The sequence below is a fragment of the Sturnus vulgaris genome, chromosome 3 (assembly GCF_052056855.1).
Source record: "Sturnus vulgaris isolate bStuVul1 chromosome 3, bStuVul1.hap1, whole genome shotgun sequence".
In the NCBI taxonomy this organism is placed as follows: Eukaryota; Metazoa; Chordata; class Aves; order Passeriformes; family Sturnidae; genus Sturnus; species Sturnus vulgaris.
In genome coordinates this window covers 24627467-24649172 of record NC_142245.1, presented here as the reverse complement: position 1 = coordinate 24649172, position 21706 = coordinate 24627467, and the positions used below count along the sequence as shown (strand labels likewise).

Here is a 21706-nt window from a genome sequence, read left to right as displayed (position 1 = left end):
TTTTTACTCTGCTGTAGTAAAATGCACAACCATTACCACCTGAGAATAGAAAAACTTGTCTCTGAATAGCTCATTTGAGGATTATTTTTTCTCAAAATTTGGAAATCCCCAAGAAAGAGGGACTTCCTTCTTACTTAGAAATTTCTTAGTATAATCTTTATAGCCTTCTCTATAACCATCTATCACTACCATTATATTAAAGCAAATTATGTTAAAAGCTGTTAAGAACAACTCACATAAGTAAATAAAGACTGTGGAAATTGTAGGAGAGAAACAACAGAAAAGATAGACTGCATGACTAAAATAATTTAATTCTTTTAGAGAGGAATCTGGGCATATCTGCTTTATGTGTGCACTGCAAACACTATATTAACTCTGGCAGTAGAAGTACATCAAACAAGAACCAGATACATCACAGAATACTGTTCAGATTTTATATTAAATCTTGCAACAGGCTTTACATTATTGTTGTTTCAAAATCTCAGTGAGTTTTCTGGTCCTTGTCTTCAAGACTGTGCACATGTGATTAACAGCTTTGCATACTCAGGGAGCATGCAGATAAAACTTAGCTCTGCAATACTTTCAGGTCTGCCCATCAGCTTCCAGTTCCAGGTAGTGTATCTCTAATACACACTCATTGTCATTATTAGATGCAGCATGTATTCTTTGAAAAGCATTAGAAGTGGAAGAGCAGCCATGCCAAACACCAAGATGTTCAGCATTTTGCAATTAAGTACATTTAAATATTTTGACATTATGGGGTGGTTTCTTCAGTTTCTTCAGGAAATTATTTCATCACCCAGAACAGCAAAGCATGGCTGGATTTTAACCTGAAACTTCGCATAGGATTTCTTGTAAAAATTGTTTCATCTGCACAGAGTAGCCAGTCAATAGCTTCCCTTTAATGCAATTTAGGAACTGCAGCAAAGACTGGAAAAATGACAGCCAAGTGTGTGTTCTACTTATTCTGTTCCAGGGCTTTGGCTGCAGAGCTTTCACTGTGAACTTCACATGTAGTCTCTCAGGGACCTGTAGATGGTACAAGAAAATGTTATTTCACATCAAAAGCTACTGTACTTGTATTTTATGTCTCTTGCATATACACATGCATGGAGAGTCATAAACCTAATTAGGCCAAAGAGGGCATATGCACATCCTTAAAGAGAGAAAGCTCAGTCCTGACAGTGTTATATGTTTTGACTTCAACTGTGTATATATTTATACAGGCATGTGCATTTGTGTTGTGTCATCATATGGTATCACTGAATTTAGGACAGCTGTGTCTATAAGCTTATCCTTTCTGCATATTTATGTGACAGAAATGTGGAAGCTTTTCTCTGATTAAACAGAAGTTTCACAATAATCTGCATTTCTCTCCCACCCAGAGAGAAATATTTTCTGCATTTCATGATCAGTACTTCAACATTCACAACTGGATCTTCTCTCCCTCTTTCTAGGCTGGGATTTTTGAGCCCTATTTGGACTACAGTGCATGCATCCATCCATTTCTCCTGTACATGCCCAAGAAAGGATGAGCCAATCTTTCCTGCACTCCCCTGAGAACAGAAAGTCCTTGCAGTTTTCTAGGGCTTTTTTTAACCCCTTTAATCAGAGGCTGTTGATCAAAACCTTTTCTTCACTTAGAGTCTGTACTGTAACAGATGCTAACAAATTTCAGACACACGAGTCTGTTTCTAGGAGAAAGAATTTTCAGATGAAATCACCTCAGAAACCCAGGGAAGTCTTGTGACTGCTCTGACTGGGACCACTTTTTGTCTGGTATAAAGTACCCATCTTCCCATTGCCACAAAGCAGGAGAGCTCTGTGAGCTCAGTATGCTTTTTTTTTTTTTTTAAGTGAATGAAAACACTACTAGAAGGCAACTGGGCCAAATTCTCTGCAATGGAAGAAAGAGATCAACTCTGTGGACTTGAGGGTGCAGATTTGCATCTGCAATGGTAAAAAATGTGGCTGAATATTTTCCTGTTCTCATTTTTTATATGTGTTTATTAGATTTCATTTTACCAGCAAATTCATGCAAGTATGATTTATGTGTAATAATCCCCATATTTTTTTAATTACCTTGCCATAAAACCTGAATAACTCTCCCTACTTTGATCTCCAACACATTCTGGAGAATACTGCACCAGGCATGCCTAAATCAGTTAAGCCATGCACAGAGCTGTTCCTGCAGGGAAGCTTTCCCACATCAGAAGATTGTGTAATAAAACTTAACACAGCTCATTAATTTTCTCTCTTAACCAATGCATCTGACAAGAAGTGACTTTGAAAACCTAAAGGAATGACACAACTCTTATGCTTTGCGTGAAACATCTGTTTCCAGCTCCTTTGCTATTAAATTGACATCTTTTTATTTGAAAAGTTCCTTTTATTTCCCAACTTCCTGCAATTGGTAATGTATATATCCCAAAGAGCTTAAATTCACAGCTTTTAAAACTTGATTAACTAAATGCTGGGTTAGTCCTGTCCCAGTGGAAAAATGCCTCTTGCACAGACAGATTAAGTGGTACAGCTATGCTTTTTAATCAATTATTAAGAATTTGTTTACTCAGGCAATGTCAGACTTCATAAAGCATCAAAACAGACTTCAAATCCTAAAATAATGTAAACACCAGTGTGATTGCATATGAAAAATATTAGCATTCTTGGATCTGGAAAATCGATAGAAGGTGAGCATGTCATACTGGCTTTCTCACCCGTGAAGGCCACAGACAGTATCAGGTTTCCAGCTATGAAGACCCACAATGCTACTTGCAAAAGCAGAAGTTGCTGAAGTCTTGCATGAGGAGCAAAGATGATTTTCAGCAGAAGCAAAACACCTTCATGACCCTGATTTTTCCTTTAAGTTCCCATCACTTACCCCCATATTCCGATTAAATTGCTCCCTTAGATTTGCTCCCTTAGTTCCCAGTAAATTGAGAAAAAGACAAAAAAAAATATCATAGCAAACTTTTTCGAGATCATTTCATGTTATTTGCAGATGTCATGCACAGTTAAATTCTGGAAGCTGATTCAATTCCAGTCTGATGAACAAGATGAATGCACTTAATTGCATGATGTGTTTGTATGGAGCTAAGCATTGTTTGGTAACTCTGGTAAACCAGCTACACCTACCAACTAATGCAATTTTAAGACATTTGAACTTGTTCATACACCCTTCCACCTTCAAAAAGCTTTACTCTTCAGCATAGTTTAGCAAGGAAGACTTAGCGGTGAAAACTGCTAATAAATAATAAAATGTTTGAGAATCTTTAATTTTAGGAAATTAGAGGAAAAACAGGTCCATTTTTCATATTATGAGTTCCTCCTGGTGTCTCGATTGCTCTGAAAAGATTGTATTTTTTTTTCTAAGTGATCCAGAGATTGTCAGTGAAGAGCCAATCCTGGAAGCCACCCAATCTTCAGACATAATTTTACATTAGATTAATTGCACAGCACCCCAAAGTCACGCCTGGCTTGGTGGATCTGTGTTAAGTGTACAAAGTGCACACAGGAGCCTTTGCTGGATGGGGATCTAAAACAGAATCAACAGGGGAACACCTTGTTTACTGACAGGCAGCTTTCCCTCCTCTTCCTTTTTTCTAGGCTCTGTCATCCATCAGCTTTACATGGAGTTTGAACCCGAGCTCGATGCTCGGCTGCTGCCTGTGAGCCTGGAGGTTGCTCACTCTCACAGCTCAGTTTCTAGGGAAGAACAAGTTTTGCCAGATCTGTTCTCAACCCCTGTCAGTCCCAAGTGTGGCCCTTTTGCTTACACACACTGCACAGACAAGCTGCACTCGAAGGAGTATGTTAGCAGGGCTCTTTGCTGCATTTACACACTGGTGTAAGTAGTGCCTGCTATCAAATAAAACGTGAAGCTCGTGCCAGACTGACAATTAATGCTGTCATTTTACAGTCCCAGTTAAATAAAATGCACAGCCAGAAAAACAAAAAGAAGGAGAGGGAGGAAAAATATGTCCCTTCTAACATTACTAAGCTATGCAGTAAATGGGAAAATAAGGCAGTAGGAGTCCAAGATGAACATAGTACACATAATTTATAGCATCAGAGGAACTGAGCAAACAGAGTGAGCCAGAGATTTTTGATGTGTGGGGAAGACTGCACTCTTTAACCCAAGCAATTTATTTATTTTGGAAAACAAGAAGATGGCTGAAAGGTACATTATAATATGAGTCAATACTGATATTTGCACTTTGGTACCACTTTGGTGCATCAGTGGCATGTTTTAAAGCATGGCTTAAACAGACGTGCAGGTATAAACTTGCATCTGGCAGGAGGGAGTGCTCTCTCCCACCTGCTCTCTTCCAGCCTGCTTTGCTCTGACAATTCTCACCAGAGCTCAGAGTATTTTCCTTTTATTTTCACATATGAGTGATAGCCAACTTTGCTAATCCTAGATATTTCATACCAAAATCTTAACAGGGTGGAACCTGAGGATGACTCACTTGAGGAGCTGTTGAAGAGCAGGTCTGGACTGCCATGCAGCCGCATCCCAGGACGTCTGGGTGGTATGAGCATCAGCAGTGGCAGCCACTTGTTCTGTCTCACAGAGAAGCTTCAGGTTGCCCAGAAGTATCCAAACTAGCCAAACACAGTACAAAGACATAATTTACATACTTTGGGAGTCCCATCTTAACTGCTTAAACGCTTCAAGAATGCTACAGATCAGCCATGCTCACCCTGTGAAGTAGGCGATTAACATGGCTGTATTATGAGTGCAGAAATAAATTACTTACCCATGTTCACATAGGAAGACCATGGCCAAACTGGTAATTAGATCCATATTTTCTGCCTCCCACTCTGCTGCACCACAGAATTGTGACATATTTTCACAAGCTATGCACTAGAGGACAGGGGAAAGAGACAGGGACAATTCATAATGGACAGAAAATCACCAGATAGTGTATGGCAATACAAATCTCTCTTCTGCTGTAGTGGTTTAGTGTTTGCAAATATTAAGAGAAATAAAGGAACTGTCCAAACATTCCAGGAACAATTTCCATTTAGGAGGTCTGAGGAAAGAGGTTCATAATACAGATGAAATCTTTCATTCTTTACCTTATTTTTCCTACTATATAAAAAAAAAATTAGAAATTGCAATTCTGATAACTAGAGGGGAGAAGGAAGTAAGGACAAGCTGAATCATGTTTAATAAAAAGGTTTATAGCCATTCCTAGCAGGATTCTATCCAGCTGGCACATCACAGTCCTGTCAGAAGCTGCACTTAGTGAATTAGATAGTGTGTTATTGCTCCAGCGATATCACCTGCAGACCTATTTAACCTCAATGTAGGAACTCCATTTTTTCCCTAGTAAATCTAGGCTATCAGAAAGTATTGTGTAATGATTAAATTTAGTTTCACATGTCCTGCTTCTGCCTGATATTCCAGCCTGAGCTAGACCCAGCCCAGGTCATTCGTAACAGAAGAAAGTAGAATTATCAAAGTAAGGATAAAAGTAGAAGCATCCAAGTGACATGACTGATGCTGAGGAGAATAAAAGATAGGGAACAGCACTGGAGAAATTGGCACCATGCAAAAACACAGCCTAAAATTTATGCCCAACTTTTTCTTTTCTCTTCATTAACATATCAAACATAACTCTGTAGCATGTAGAACTGGGTGCAAGCCCTGTGCAAGAGCTCAGAGAAAAGAAATTCATGCCCCAGTCTCCTTTGTACCATGTCTTTGCATTTCTCTCACCACTAGCCATTTTCCTTCTGTCCTGTTTCATCATTTTTCTCCTCCGCTAGAGCAGAAGTTCAAAACACGAAATACTATGTTCTTTCAGTGTATTTTAAAGCCCCACAGTAGAAAAATTCCAGCAGTATTCATAAAGTTTCGCTTATTGAATCTTTGGTTTTCATCCATATCCAAGATATAAAAAAGAAGCACAAATATTCTGACACAAAGAAACTACAGATGATAAAATGCATAACTTACATGATTTATGAAAAACCACACTACTGTAAAGTGTGACTATACTGAATATACAGAACAAGATCAACTGACAGGTCAGGAATTATGACACAAAAGCAAGCATATGCAAATTGGGAGTCACTCCTCAGTGGATGTAAGGAAGCATAATTAGTTCCAGCACAAAGTTGTCCAACAGGTCTGAGTTTATTGGAGATATAACTTTATTACAGGGCAACATGCATGACTTGGGCAAATTACTGCATTTACAAATGAAGCAAGACTGGCTTTGAGATCTACACAAATGGAGAGGTTTGAAAAATTGCCAATAATATGTACAGCCAGTGCCAAGTTATTCTGGAATCCATATATCTGCCAAATCAGTTGCATATACTGCGAATTAACCCGGTGATACAGGAAGAGAGGCAGGAAAGCTGTGCCTAAGATGTGGGTGCCATTGGAATTTTGCAGCTGCACTTAAGCTTTAATTGAAACCAGCAGCCATCACTCACCCATCATGGGCCAATCATACACCCATCCCACACACATCCTGCACCCATCCCACAGATATCCTGCACCCATCCTACAGATATCCTGCACCCATTCCACACACATCCCACACCCATCCCACGCACATCCTGCACCCATCCCACAGATATCTTGCACCCATCCCACACACATCCCACACCCATCCCATGCCAGCCCCGTTCTTATCACTCCCATCACTCTTATCACTCTTACCACTCCAATCACGTGCCCATTAGGTATCCATAACATCACCAATCACCCTCTAATCAGGTGCCTGTCATGCAGCTATGGAAGTGCGAGGTCCCTTAGGCTCAGGGTCTGAGGATGAACATCACTAGAACTTGAAATTCCAGTTAATGATCCAGCAGAAAAAACTTAATTCCATTTCACTGCATCATAACTCTTTTATTTCCTGTGTGCTTATGCAAATGCAAAGTTAACTTCTCTTGCCAGCACAGCGCTGAGAGCTGCATGTTCCTGTCTGGGCTCACACTGCGAGTACAGCACGACCTACAAATATCAATGAACATCTCAAACTGCTCCAACCAAACAGCTCTCAGTTTTTTATAGGGCTAAATTACATAAATTAACAGGAAGATGCAAGAAGCAATGGTCATTAAATGTTTTTCATGTGTTCATTTTGCAGAAAAGCACAACAGCTTGTAAAACTGTTTTTACAATTTTTGTGGTAACACGAGTCAGGAAGAATTTTAGTGCAGCCAATTCGCTCAGAGTGGTTAGAAAAGCATCATCATTTGAACTCTTTCAGTGACCCTTTCTGCTAAGAGAAGTAGCAGAAGATCTATGTCCTCCTAAGAGAAAAATGCCTGAGATAGCCATTAAAGTATCCATGGCCAGCTAAATTCTGGATTCCATCTGGTGTTTCCATTTGCACCCATGGAAAGAGAACACACACTAAATGCTGACATTTTGACTGGGTGTTTTTCAAACAGTCTAAGTGCAGAAGTGCAGGGCTCAGAGGCATCAAGGAGCAAAACTCACTGTCTACATTCATTGGAGGTATCATTTCTCCTTGGAACTGTTGCACTTGAGTTCTCTTCCACACGTCTCTGAAATCTTAGGCAAATCATATCATCATCTCTGAATTTCCTTTCGCTTTTATAAGCTAGGGATAGTATTTTCCAGCTTTAAAGGTCACAAACTGATATTTTCTGGAAGAAAATATTTGTTTCTACTCAAGTAATTCAATTCTACAGCTTATTAGGCATTTGTACAATTACCTCCTTCTGGCACCAATCTGCACATTTGCTTACAAGCTCAGAACACGCCCATCAGTATAATTTTTACACTGGAGTGCCCTCTTTTTTGTTTGGGTTTTTGGTATATTTCAGAATATTCACCTTAACAGTCACAGAGCCATTCTGGCTTCCCTTTCTTCTACACCCATACATATAGATGTTGGTATAGCTGAGTGGGAAGTCCTGGGAAAGTCAAAAAATGTGGGAGATTTGAGAAAATAATCAAGCCAGGAAAGGAATAATAAGCTGAAGTTGGGACTAAGACTAGAAACCATCTAGAATAAATTTCTACATTATAAAAATTACCTTTAACTATACCTAAAATGTGGTGTTCTGAAACCTGACAGGAACAGTCTTTCTATTCTCATGACCTCCTATGGCCCATTCACAAAAGAATATCCTCTACCACAGAGATCTGCAGTTCAGTTTGGATTACAACCTTCAAAGCATTTCACACCAGTTCCTATTTCTTCAGTCTCTTAAGGTCCAGGGCTGGAAAGATCACTTACTCCAAACAGACAAAAAAAATCTTTCCCTGTAAACAAGTGTGAAGACGTTTCTACAGAATATATGATTTAATAAAGATGTACAATAATGCAGGTACTGTGAATTACTAAATTAATAAGTCTTCAACCATAATGAGAGCTAACACCACCAGGCTGATGCTCAATATCTACCAGGTTGTGGCAGGGCTAATATGGGGAGAGACATGCCTGTTGTAGGACTTCTTATGTTGTTTTCTGGGAGCAGAAAACCTGGTGCATCCAAGTGGGAGTTGCAAATGTTCCTTCTTCCAACTGTATTTTGCCAAGCAGGCCCTTGCACTCAAACTTTCCATGTTGGGATACAGGAAAATCCCACCCTACCCAAGAGCTTTTCAGAGCCATCCTTGGAGGTGTCACCCACACAAACTCCCGTTTGTCATCCTCGTGTTCTGTCTCCTTTTGGAGTCTCTAGGCTGCAACTTTCTGCAAAGTTGCCAAAGGTTTGCCAAAGGTTTTCTCCTCAGTTTACTTCTCTCTCTGGTTTAGGATCTGCTAGGAAACATGAACGTTTCATACCCAGGATGATGTTAACAATTGCGGGCATTGTTTCACTTCGTTATTTTTACAGAAAACAGTGACAGCAGTAAATATGGTGTGACAGCTGAAATGATGAGAATTACCATCCTGAAAGAGAGCTCTGTAAGGTTTATAAAGATCACCATTTTTTAAAGAAAAATTGTTTTTTACTACGGGCATCTTAGGATCACAGGGTAAATTACTTTGAGCAATAAAAGCACATGAGACAAGCTGAATCTCTGAGCTTGTGCTCTCCAGCTGACTTTTACTTGAAAGGGATGTTCAGAAACTGGGAATAGCTCAGAAAAGGGTTACAGGAATGGGGCTGTGGCTGGAAAAGCTGTCTTTTCCTGAAAGACTCTATAGATTCAAACTTATCCAAGGTAATTTGAATGCTTGACTTGATCATAGTTTATGAGCTCATCCATGCCAAAAATATTTCCCATCTTATAAATCATCAAGTCTGCTTTAAGCTTGGAGACAGGGATATGTAAAAGTCCAATGGCTAGAGCAGAAAAAGTCAGACTGAAAATAATGTGAATTCTTACTAGGTAGGTAAATTAGCACTAAAGTAGTCTACTTGACATAGTATATTCCCTGTCACTTGAAAACTTAATAGCAAAAGCAAATGTCTTCCTAAAAAAGTAAGGTTTGGTTTAATTTGGGTCTATAAACTTGATGTGAGAATAGCTGTCAGAAATGGTTAAGAGTCATTGTTAGGATCCATCCTCTCTCTTGAAATCCAGGAATCGACACAAGAGCTGCACTCTTGTGAGGATATTTTCACACCTTTAGTAGTAATTGTCCACTCATGTACAGCTCCAAATTGTTGTTATTTGTCAAAATCAGAGAAGTCCCTTGTTACACAAGACAACATAAAGTGATACCTCTCAATAATTTCTAACTGCAGACTCCTGTCTTTGCAAAGCCCACAAGCCTCTCAGTGACTTCATAGCTTTCTCAGCTGGGTTAGAGACTTAAAGATCAAGAGGGATCTTGTCTGGCAAAGCTGACTTTGCCAATCAATAATTTTTTGTCCCCAGGCTTACACCTCTTAAGACTAATCAGGAATATAAAGTAGGAACCCAGTGCAAGAGCCCAGGAAAGAGCCTGGTAAAAGCCAGGATCATTCAACATAAAAAAAAAAAAAAAGGCCTAGAATATCTCCCACTGACCACCCATGAATCACAACATTCTAAGATCAAGTATTGTTGTTTAGTAAGAAAAGCCAGGCTACAGCTTTATGATGTACACTTTGCTCATATATTTCAAAAAGTACCGTTTGTTCTCATGCATAATACTTTCTAAAGTGTAGGGAAATGCACATAGTACATTTTCTAAAACACAGATAATTATCTGAGAAGTCACTACTGAACACTGCTCTAAAGCCTTCAAGAAACTGAAAATATTGGCATGTTTGGAAGCAAAATTAAGGAATCACACCACGTCTCCAAATTTCTTATGTACAAGATTTCATTTGACTTTGGTGAAAATAAAATTGATGGACACTCTGCTGTGTCAAGATTATGAGTACTTGATGAATGATTGTTCCTCTGGGTGACTCTGTGCCAGAAAGGTGTACATTTTTTTTGCTCCCCCTCAGCCAAAATGAACTAGCTGGACTTTTTGGGGCACTTTGTCTTGACATTCTAGAGGTCCTTTATTATGACTTTTATAAAGAGTCATTTGCACACCAGAATGACATTTAAATGGGTATGTATATAAATGGAATAAATAGTATATAATTTGCTTCAAAAACACTGCCATCTTGAAGATAATAGAATGTGATTAAAATTTATCCCCTTCTGGCTCTCTTCCCATTGAAGAATTACAGTTTCCCCTGGTAACACTAACCTGCAAGAACTTCAAAATATTGTGGGTTTGCCAAGTAGAACAGGACTAAAATGACACCACTAAAACATTAATAACTCATGTGTAGGAGATTTTTATGACCATCCAAGACAGGCACTATCCAGGTTGTTGATGATTTTAGACCATGATTTGAATATATGAAAATATATGAAATTTTTCAGCTGTACAATTCTCTAGAGCAATTAAAGTATAAAAGTTCTGCAACTGCACTATTAAAAGTTTAACTAGACAATAAATATCAGGCTGTGGGGGACCATCAAAAGATGTTTATTGCTCTGTTCTTGCTTTTAACTCAAGGATGATTACAAATTCACTTATTTAATTAATATTACGGTTACATATAAAACATGTAACAACAACACTGAAGTTCTTGATATGCAGGTGACTGTTCAATTTTCTCCAACACATTGCTTGGGAAAAAAGCCTCTTCTTTACTGAAGTTTCATGTTTTACAAGCAAATCCAAGTGTTTTTTAAACAATAGTTACAATTTCCTAGACACATACAATTTCCTAATGGAAAAATAACTCTTGATATAATAGTATTCAGAGCCTACTACTTTTAATATCTCCTTTTAGATTTCTCATAACTAGATAGAAAAGTCACAAGAAAAATGCAACTTTCATTAAAAAAGCTGCAAAATAGTCATCCCTGAGAAGCCACTGGGGTACGTTTGTAATCAAATAACTCTCTACATTACAAGTGTGTATTTCTGGCTTTCCTACTTCTCTCTAAAGGAAACTGCTCACTACTAAAATATAGCTTTTAATTTGTGGAGGGTAAAAATTTAGTACTTAATAAGCATACTTACCAAAGACTTTTAAAAAATTAATAGAAACCAAATAAATCTTGGCTATTAAAAAAAAAATCTGACACACAGGTTGAGTTATACCAGCCAGCACAAGTACACAGTAAGATTCCAGATGTGCTATTTTCCTGTACACTGACAGCTATCAAACCCACCCCTGCAATAAAAAAGTCCTGAAATGGGTTTTTAATCAGGTCTAGATTTCCATTAGCCCATGAGGACTGATGTCTGTGTGTTGTGGTTTTTATTCTTTACAGCACATGCCATTGCTCTTAATATGTGGGGAACACATATTAAGTCTAAACCTTTTTTCAGTAACCTCCTGAAATGGATTTTTTTCATATCTAAATTGAAGCCAAATAAACGTTATTAACAGCTGTATTTTTACAAAGTATTTGAAGGAAGGGTTAAACTCAGGATTGCTCAATTAACATTTCCCAGGCACCACATAAGGCCAGAATGGTCGATGGTTGGACAATGTTAAAAAGACTCTAAAGTATGAAAAAATGTCAAGGGAATTCAAATAACATGACAAGTTTCAGTAGAAATAAAATAAACCCCAACCTTTCTCTGTGAAAAACACTCAGAGGCTGGCTTTGTATTAATTCCCATCTTCCTGGAAACTGATAGCTATCAATTTCTTCTTATATATTTATTGTAAACATTGGTACAAGATGTTCTGAGTGTTTCCAGGAAAATCCTGTTAGTTACAGTTGTACAGAATCAATTTCACATAAAAATCATACAGCACACTTACAGACAAAAAGAAATCTGTATTCATCTAGTGCAATGAACAAACCACTATGGTTTAAATTCTCTGCAAAACTTCAGCAGAACAATTGGCATCAGTGAAAATACTGCAAATTAAAGATATTAGAAGAAGCTGTTTAGGAAAAAAACATTTAACCATAGTTAGAAGGCTAACAGAAAAAAAAAGAATTATTTTTATTGTTTGTGTCCTAAAAGGATGTAATTTACCTCCCTCACATCATGCAGACCAGTATTTGGATTCATTAAAAAGCTGGCATATTTCCTTACTTTGAGTAGATGTCGAGAATGTGACATTTTATACCTTTGGAGTGCAAAGATCATTTGCAATTACTGCCAAATTAATGTCCCACTGAAAAAAACGAAAAAATGAGGCATGAAAAAATGGCCAGCCATGTGAAGCTTCTACACCAGTCTGTCTTCTGCCTTCCCAGTCTAAATGGAAATAACTAATCCTCCAAAAAAGCAAACCCAAAATGTATAAGAAAAACCTTACTTAAAATGTCAGTATAAAGGCATGGTATGAATGTAGAGCAGAGTTTAAATTGTCTGTCAGCAATTTCAAGATAGACTTTATTTCTGAGGTGGCAGTGAAGAGATGTGTCTGTGTGGGGTAGGGAAGGAGATCAGTTTTGCTGTGCTGGATGAGTCATTCTACTTTTTTCTTCAATCCATCTTTGTAGTTCATACTGGACCGAAGTGACAATATGATTTTATTTTCTTTTTCTAATCTATGCCAGTGCTTAGTTTTTGCCATAAGGACCAGCAACCACAGTTTCCAGAGCCATGTACTAAATCTAATTCAAAGCCAAAACAGGAAATTCTGGTCCAGTTGTCTCCATGAAGTTTTTCTGGCCTGCCTTTTTTCCTCCTGCAAAAGGCAATGAATTTGCTGTGATACTGCACACGTATTTGCCCATCACTTCACTTTTCCCCACAGCTGGAGAAATTCTGCTGTGAGCAGGAAAATTCAGAGTATGGGACCAGAAGAGCAGAGCATGAGTAGCTTCTCCTTTACACAGGTCCTGCATGTGTGGCACTGCCCCATGCTATGAAATATAAGCAGCATTCCAACTGAGATGAATGAGGAAGTCTGTTTAAAAGCCAAAGCAGGCAAACCTTCACTTGTGGAAATTATTCTTGGATTCTCATACAGCAGCAGCAAGTTACACTGGCTGAAAAGCCATCTGAGGAGGACCTTCTTGCTCCTCTGTCGACTTCAGGCCTGTTCACAGCAAAAGTCCACATCCTGACAATATCAGAGCCATGGTTCACATGCACCATCTCAGCTCTGAGAGATGAAGCTTTGCAAGAAACACAGACCCAAGAGCAGCAGCCCAGCTCTGTGGCCAGCAGCCCCACCCAAGAAGGAGACACCTTTGCCATCACTAACCTGAGCAACCAAAAGAGAGAAGCAAAAGAGCAGGACCAGCTACACCAGCCCTGCCTTTGTGTGCAGGGTCTGCACCCTGTGCCCAATGCCTGGAGTCTCACTGTGCTCCCGGGATGCTACAGGGAGACTTCTCCAAGCTCAGGGGAGGCAGGAATCAGTCCTGCATCTCCCTCATTGTCTCACTGGCCACAATGAAGACAAAATTCACATCACAGTACACAATGGCACCCATACTCACAGCATGAGATGGGATTCCTTCAAGTTTTCAATGTTGCTTGAGTTTTAGTCAGATCCAGGTCTGTCTGAGTGTTTCTATAAACTGACAGAATACCATAGAAAGACTTATAATGTCCATGCTCATACCAAATTCACAATGATTTATGTTTATTAGAGAAAAGAATATCAAAAGGATTATTAATGGTGCTACCAGAGAGCTTTAGAAATAGATGGTAGCACAGGCTCAGAGATTTAGGAAGTCAATTTGGAGTATGCAGAACAGACTATGAGGTTTTTCTTTTGGTAAATAGCAGCCTGTATGAATACTAAATCAAGTGGGCACTTCATTCATCTTTTAGCGATTTTTTTAAAGGGTTTTCTATAGTATTTCTAACAAAAGTCATACAAGCTAACTTTGAAATACTGGCTTTAAAATCCATCAGTTAATCTGTGTGTAGTTCTTACAGAGACTGAAATGATTTCTTGTCATTTTCCTAACATTCTTTGGTATTTGTTTGCTTGCAGAACTAAACTTGTCTTATTTCATCCTGGAGTTTAAATAAGCCAGAGTTACCAAAATAAGAAGAATCAGAGCTAGACTAAAATTTATAGCATTATCTGAGGGAATATTTTCCTTTGGACAATATTTCTTTTTTAAGCAAACAAAATCACAGAGAAATGTGAAAATATCAAACCATTGAAACACAAGCAAGCTGAACTTCTGGGAATTTTGTACTGCTTGGGGAATGTATGTTAACAGTAAAGAACCTGGACTGATCTGGGCTGCACAGTTGTTGGATAAGTGGGAAGGGAAGAGAAGAGAAGAGAAGAGAAGAGAAGAGAAGAGAAGAGAAGAGAAGAGAAGAGAAGAGAAGAGAAGAGAAGAGAAGAGAAGAGAAGAGAAGAGAAGAGAAGAGAAGAGAAGAGAAGAGAAGAGAAGAGAAGAGGAGTTGCATGTCCAGAAATGATGCCTCAGTCCTGCGAGGTGATACCTGAATCTCTACCTCAAGGATGTGCTCTCTCTTCACTGACAATGTAGGAGAGGGAGGATGAGTTTAGGTCTGACTTAGACATCATAGGTAAATTAATAACAGCAAATAACTGTTGTCTTGAATATCCTAGAAGCCATGGACTTAATGAAAAAACAGTTCCTCCTGGGAACATGACACGGCCACTCCAGGCTCACCTTCCAGAGCCCACTGAAGTGCATGCACACTAAGCGAATACAACAGGCTAAATAGCCTAAGCCACAAGCAAAAACAGGCACAGAGAGATCACTGAGATCAGCAACAAAAAGCATTTTTTAGAAGAACAAGAGTCAAAGGATTCATACTGAAACCTGAAATAAACATACCTGCATGTAATTTGAGAGTCAGCTGCACAGACATTACCTTTAGAGCAGGACAGAGCAAATCTGTTTAGGCTACAGCCCCCTGAGGCACCTCATGATAAAACTCTCTCAAGTTGATTTTCTTGCCTTCAGCCAGCTGTCTTTTGGTCAATGTAGTAACAGGATAGCAAGGCCCCTTCAGATTTCAGAGTACCTCTGTCAGGTACATGGCTTCTCTATAAGATCAACTCTTTTCTTCCACACTTACATTTTAAATCTCAACAAACCAAGACCATCAAGTTTCCTGTCCAACAAAGGAGGACTGTGAAGCTGCCAGAGGAGAGCTGCTACTTGGAAAGCATTTAGTTGTGTAAAATACAGCACCTGGAGTAAATCAAGGATTGATCTTGCAGCCATTCATCATGATAGATTTGTCTTCCTTAAATTCATCTCCAGTACTTTTGATGCTGAATGCAGTTTCTGACACTCACCTATTTTTTTTTTTTTTGCTTTGTTTACAGGAAAGTTGCTTTCCTATTAGTTTGGTGTGCCTGGGAGAGGAAGGGATGCATTTGTGCACCTGCATTTATATTTTGCAAAAAGCTTTGAGCTGGAGCTGATTGGGAAGGCACTGTATAAATTGATACACTGTGGCTAAGTCAGAGCAAAAGGAAAACAGGCTGCCTAGATACTGAACTTTCAATTTAAACCACAAAGGTAGATGGCAAGCACTAATTCAAGAACAGGTGGCTTTTTGCTCATAATATTTTATGGCTTTCATTGCTTTACAGTGGAATGAGCTAACCCACAGCTCCCCTCTTGACCTACCCAACATCCTCAAGTTTAGTGAAAAACAGGTGTTTGGTATCTTGGCTTTCCCTGAGCATTCCCACAATCCAGGGACTTTTCCAGCAGTGTAAAAAGCCTCTTACTTTCACTTCAGAATTGAAGGTAAATAGCAGAGTGTATAGAGTAATGGGTACACATTCAATAACCAAAAACTTTATCCACAAAAGGAATACTTGTCTTTTATACCCTGCACAACTAAAATGCTATAAAAGGACAACAGTTCAAAAACTCAGGAAAATCTCATGACAACATCTTTAAAATTGGCCAATTGATGATGAGCCAGGGGCTGCTGGGAATCACATGTTCATTAAAAATGCTGAGTGTATCCACTCCTGGTACGAGGCCTCAGTTAAAAAACTTCCTTCCAAACTTGAAAATTCTGATGCCAATTTGAACAAAAATGTTGCAGCTGGCAACATTTTGTATCCCTCAAATGTAGCCCTTTATTGATACGGTTGGTATTTATAATGTCTCTCGTAGGAACTCTGGGTCTTGCTGCAAGACAAAGCCAAATAAAAGAAAGATCCAGTTTTAACGAAAAGAGTAGTCCTGCTAATGCTGAGGGTGTTAAGGGGGGAAAAAGGAAAAGGAAAACAAAAAAGCAGCAGTAGTTTGAGGCAAAATCCTAGCAAGCACAAGTCCCATGGAGGGGCTCTCTTCTCTCAGTATCCAAGGTTTCCATTTTCACCTGTGGTGAAAATGTGTGAAGAGAGTACTCTTTAAAAAATTACCTGTTAAATCAACATGGAAAAAATCTTTTCTGAGAAGCACAGTACCTTTTCAAAAGTCAGTTTTTTGTAATCTGAACAAATGGATAGATATAGATAGATAGATAGATAGATAGATAGATAGATAGATAGATAGATAGATAGATAGATAGATAGATAGACAGACCAGTAGGCAGAGAACTTGTGGAAACTATCTACTGCTCAGCAAGGCAATTTTGATACATATGATGCATATTCCATGTGGATAAAGTTATATCAATTTAACTTAGTACTTAATAGGGACTAAATAGGGGCTGTTCATCTGAAGTACCTGTGACTTCCACATATAATAAACATGGTTGCAGAATGAGATGCCTACCACTATGAGAAATTGGTAATTTTTGTAAAGCATTTTATTGGACCCATTACATTCCGTTTACAAACAATGTGTGACCCGAGAATAGTGTAAAACATCTGCCTTCTTGTGTTGCATCAGTCCATGGGGGTCTGTAATTCACTTTTTCAACATTAAATGTTCAAGAATAATGGAAGGGCAAGCCAAGTAATATTAAAAAAAACTCAAACAAAATAAAAGCTGAAAAATGTATATACATAAAACAGATCTGTGAAGCTGACGTGAAATATTTCAGATTAACTGGCCAGTTGATTAATGAAGCCAGAAGGAAAAAGTCCAGATCAAGTTTAACATTATGTGTGTGTGCACATGCAGACGTGTGTGTGTTTCATGGAGTTCAAGTAACTCATATTTATACATTCTGATTTCTCTTGCCCTCATCAGTAGCCTACATCTTACTAATTTATAATTGATTTATTTTACACACAGGAGAGTTTAGAGTTTCTGTTTCAGTGTTTAATTGGGTTGGGACAGTAGTTCAAACTGTTTTGCCAAGACATTTAAGGGGCAATTCCATGTCAAATGGACATGGGAAAATGTCATAAATACCTGCAGAAGCAGCCCCCTCCCCCCCCCCCATTTTAACTGAAATTCTTAAAATATTAAAGATCACATGAAAAGTCATAATAACAGTCTCACTAAAAACCAAGTATGAGGAATAAACAGAAAGTTGTTTGCTCCAGAAATGACAAGGCTGCACTATATTAGCAGACAAAGGGAACCAGCACTGTAACATCAAATCATGCAATAAAAACTGTCACTTCCATCACTATTCCATAGATAAACATGGGAACACTGGTGCATGTGGGGCTGGAAGCTGGGGAACAATGTGAATTACAACGTTACAGTATTTGTGTTTGATAGGCTGGTTTTGGCAGTGTACGTGCATGTATGGCAAGAAATGAGTGAATGGACCTGTTTGTGAGAGCCAGAGGAGGAAAATATGCAGGAGGGAAATTGGTGTCTCAGACTGACACTCAGAAGAGCTCATGAAATGAGTGTGGATGGATATCTCAAAAGTTCCCTAAAATTTTTCCAATGAGAAATAAAGACTCTAAATCTTTTTACATTATTTTTTCGTCTTTTTGGTATAAACATGACTACAGACCTTTTGTTCAATGAACAAATGCTTGTGACAATAGACAGGAAAAAGGATAAAACTGTCTGGGAGAAAAAAAAAGAGAGTACAGGAAAATAGGCAATATTTAAAATTCACTAATGAAAAGTAGGTGATAGAAAGTATCAGCCCTTCCTTTAAATTAAATATTCATTTTGAGGTCCCTAAAAGAAAATATGATGAGGGATTTGGCACAATCTACAGATGAGCTCCTGGGGAACCTTCTGAATATACACCACTAGGCAGGAATAGAGATATCTATGTGAGATGTCAGAAACTGCTTGAAGAGGGACTCGTGGAAGCCATATGAGGCTCAGCAAGGTGTATCTCATTTTTATGATACATATTCCACATAAATGAGCTGTGGAAAGTCAGATGAACAGCAAAAGTTAAGAAGGACTTGAAATTTTTATGCCAAAATATAAAGAGAGGAAAACAGATATGTGAGGAAACTAGCGGTTCCAAAAGAGAGCTGAAAATAAGGATTGCCATCTTTTCTTATCAGATTCAAACCTAAAGGCTTTCTAGATATTACTACAACACAAAATAACCCCTCTCCTCTACTCAGAAGAGCTTTACGAGGCAGAGGAGTAGAATGTTAACAGCTTCATTTTCTGGTACCAATCTAATAAAAATGCCTAGGTTTAAAATATGTCCACCTTAAAGTCACAAATCAAGCAGTATAGTATATTTCTTGCAAATATTTGTAATTACCATGAAGTAGTACAGGAGCCTTAAGAATGCAAAACAAAAAGAGGTCCTGAAGTAAAGCCTATTGACACTACCTCATACTTCACTGCTGCAGACACGAGGGTACAACACGCAGTAAAACTTCCTGCACGTGGCCAAGCTCAAGTCCTGATTCACCTAAGAGAATAAACAAGGCCAGAAAAGTGATGTCTCAGAAACCAAACCTCTGGGTTAAAAGGCTTTCACAGTGCTTTCAAATCGATCTACCAGGAGACAGTTTTCTTCCATTAAGGGCGTATTAAAAAAAAAAACAAAACCAACTTTTCTGGAGCTGCTGTAGCTGGGTCAAGCATCAAGCACAGCCTACTCACTATTCTTTTTTTTAATGACCTCCTGATCGTTATAAAATCTTGACTAATTTCTGCAATTAGAGAGGCTCATTTTCAGAGACCAAGATGCTAATGTTCTTGAATTAGTTTTTATGGTTCGGGGCTTTTAATTTGAGATTTAAAAACCATCATAGCTCACAAAAAATCAAATAAACTGCAGCTAATGAAATTCACAGAAGTGGAGTGTTCACAGAACATTTCTCACTAGCTTTCCTGGATGATTTATTGACAGCTGGTTGTAAAAACAATTTTATTAAAGGTCATAATGTTTGGTTAGGAAAAAAAAAGTTTAATTTATGGTGTAATTAGCCTTCCTGCAATCGGCATGATGCCAGACCCATCCCTTACGAACTTCGGCTGAAATAAGCTCGGTGGTTTTAATTATATCTTTGAGAGGGTATTCAAAGGCAAGGCCACAGTACTGTGGTGTTACTTTCTTTCTGTAGCCCCTTTATGGACATTACAATGGCCACAGGAATAGATTTACTTCCACCCATTGACAGCTTCCCATGGTACAGCACTACCCTAGGAGCACAGCAGAGCCCCCACTCCCTGCAGGAAGACATTTGGGATCTTCTCTCCCTCCAAGCCTACTGTGAGTGGCTGGGATAGTCTGAGATGTGTAAGAATTACCAGGCTTTCTAAGCAATTACAGCTTTTTAAAATGCCCTTCAAATGTCCTTTTTGCCCTGCCTGTTGTATGGCAGAAAGCCATACAGGTTCCCTACCTGGAGGCAGGCACTGTTGCTCTTCTGGAAAGCAAGGATCATCAAGATATGACCCACATGTTGTCTCATACATCTCCATTTTATCTCTCAGCTTCTAGACATGTTTTGCTGCTATTTACTTCTGATTCACAACATTAAATTTGTGGGGGGAAAAAAAGGAAAGAAATTATGAGATTAAGGGAGACTGCCTGTTGTAGGTCTCCAGTAAATCCAGAACCTTTTCCAGATGGGGTTAAATTGTTCAGCAGGAGCAGGGCCATGCATAATCACTAAGTACTCATACAAAAAATGCCACTCAGCAATTATCAACCTGGCCATGAATTTTTATTTCCACTCCTTCACCTTGCTGCAGCATTATTTTCGTGAGGTTCCGAGACCATGAAGTTCATGTGAGGAGGTTTAGGTTGGATATTAGGGAAAAATGTCTTCACCAAAAAGGTTGTCAAGCATTGGAACAGGCTGCCCAGGGACGTGGTGGAGTCACCATCCCTGGAGGGATTTAAAAGACATGTAGATATAGAACTTAGGGACATGGTTTAGGGGTGGACTTGGCAGTGCTGGCTTGATCTTAGAGGTCTTTTCCAACCTAAATAATTCTATAAGCCTACATTGTCACAGTAGAGAGCTGCAAAACCCTTGAGAGATTACCAAATCTCTCTTAATTTAGGGAGAGCTCCTGATTTGAGCTTTGGACAAAGATTTAACACCTGTATGTAGAGGCAAGGTCAGAACACTCAGCACTGGCTTTGCTTTCACTAAAATCTGGAAATGACAGCACAAATTTCCCTACAAAATAATCATCCTGGGAGAAGCTTACCTGTGAGGATGAGCCCTGTGACAGTTGTTAGGAGAGCATTAAGAGGCTCACATCCCGAAATGCCAAATTAATCTTTCCATATTCCAAGCTGTTCCACACACAGCCCACCCTTCTCAGTGTATGTTGTCAAGAAAGGCTTTCATGAAACAGAAGACATTAAAATCTCCCTAAGATAGTAAAAAATTATAAATCTAATGCCTAAATATCCAAGAGCCTTAGCTGTGTTTTGTTAGAAAACACTGCACATCAGCCATCCTTGCCTGCTTTTGTCACCCATAGCCTTGTTAAAAATTGATCAATACATCCAGCCATATTTCCATCAATTTTAAGTGAGGCAAAACAGAAAAAGAGCCTGGAAAAAAAACCCCACCATTTTTCTGCAGAAACTCTCCCAGGAGGAACTTCAATTATCTCCCAGTGGGAGTCTCAAAATGGGCAAGAAAGGAGCCATGTTAAGCCAGGAAAAAAAATCAGAAATGTTAAGACAAACCAAACATTAATTCCACTTCTTGACTAAAACACTGTTGAAAAGAAAAAAGGCTCACAGCTGTGGGGCACCTGAGATCTAACACAGAACTGTCTGATCCAATTAACGTTTTTCTCATTGGTGGCTACATTTGAGTTCTCTACGCAAAACATCTCGGAAAGCCTTATCCATCAAACTAAAACAAACGTGGAGGCATTGCCTGAAGTTATTTAGCAGGGAATGTGCACCCATATTCAGGTTTCACAGGGGAGTTGCATTGCTTGTGAGCAGCCTGTGCCAGAGCTGGATGCATTTTGAAGCACACATCAACGCCACTCGAGATTTTTGTTTTCAAG

General features: G+C 38.8%; 1 long non-coding RNA gene across 1 annotated transcript; it reads right to left on the bottom strand.

The window, feature by feature from the left end:
• Window positions 1-364: 364 nt before the first annotated feature.
• LOC148224233 (uncharacterized) lies at window positions 365-20992 on the bottom strand. The gene is made up of 4 exons (XR_015802844.1): window positions 20885-20992; window positions 4761-4867; window positions 4470-4605; window positions 365-1029 (listed from the first exon to the last, which is right to left on the bottom strand). It is a non-coding gene; the product is annotated as an uncharacterized LOC148224233 (long non-coding RNA).
• Between the last annotated feature and the right edge of the window lie 714 nt (window positions 20993-21706).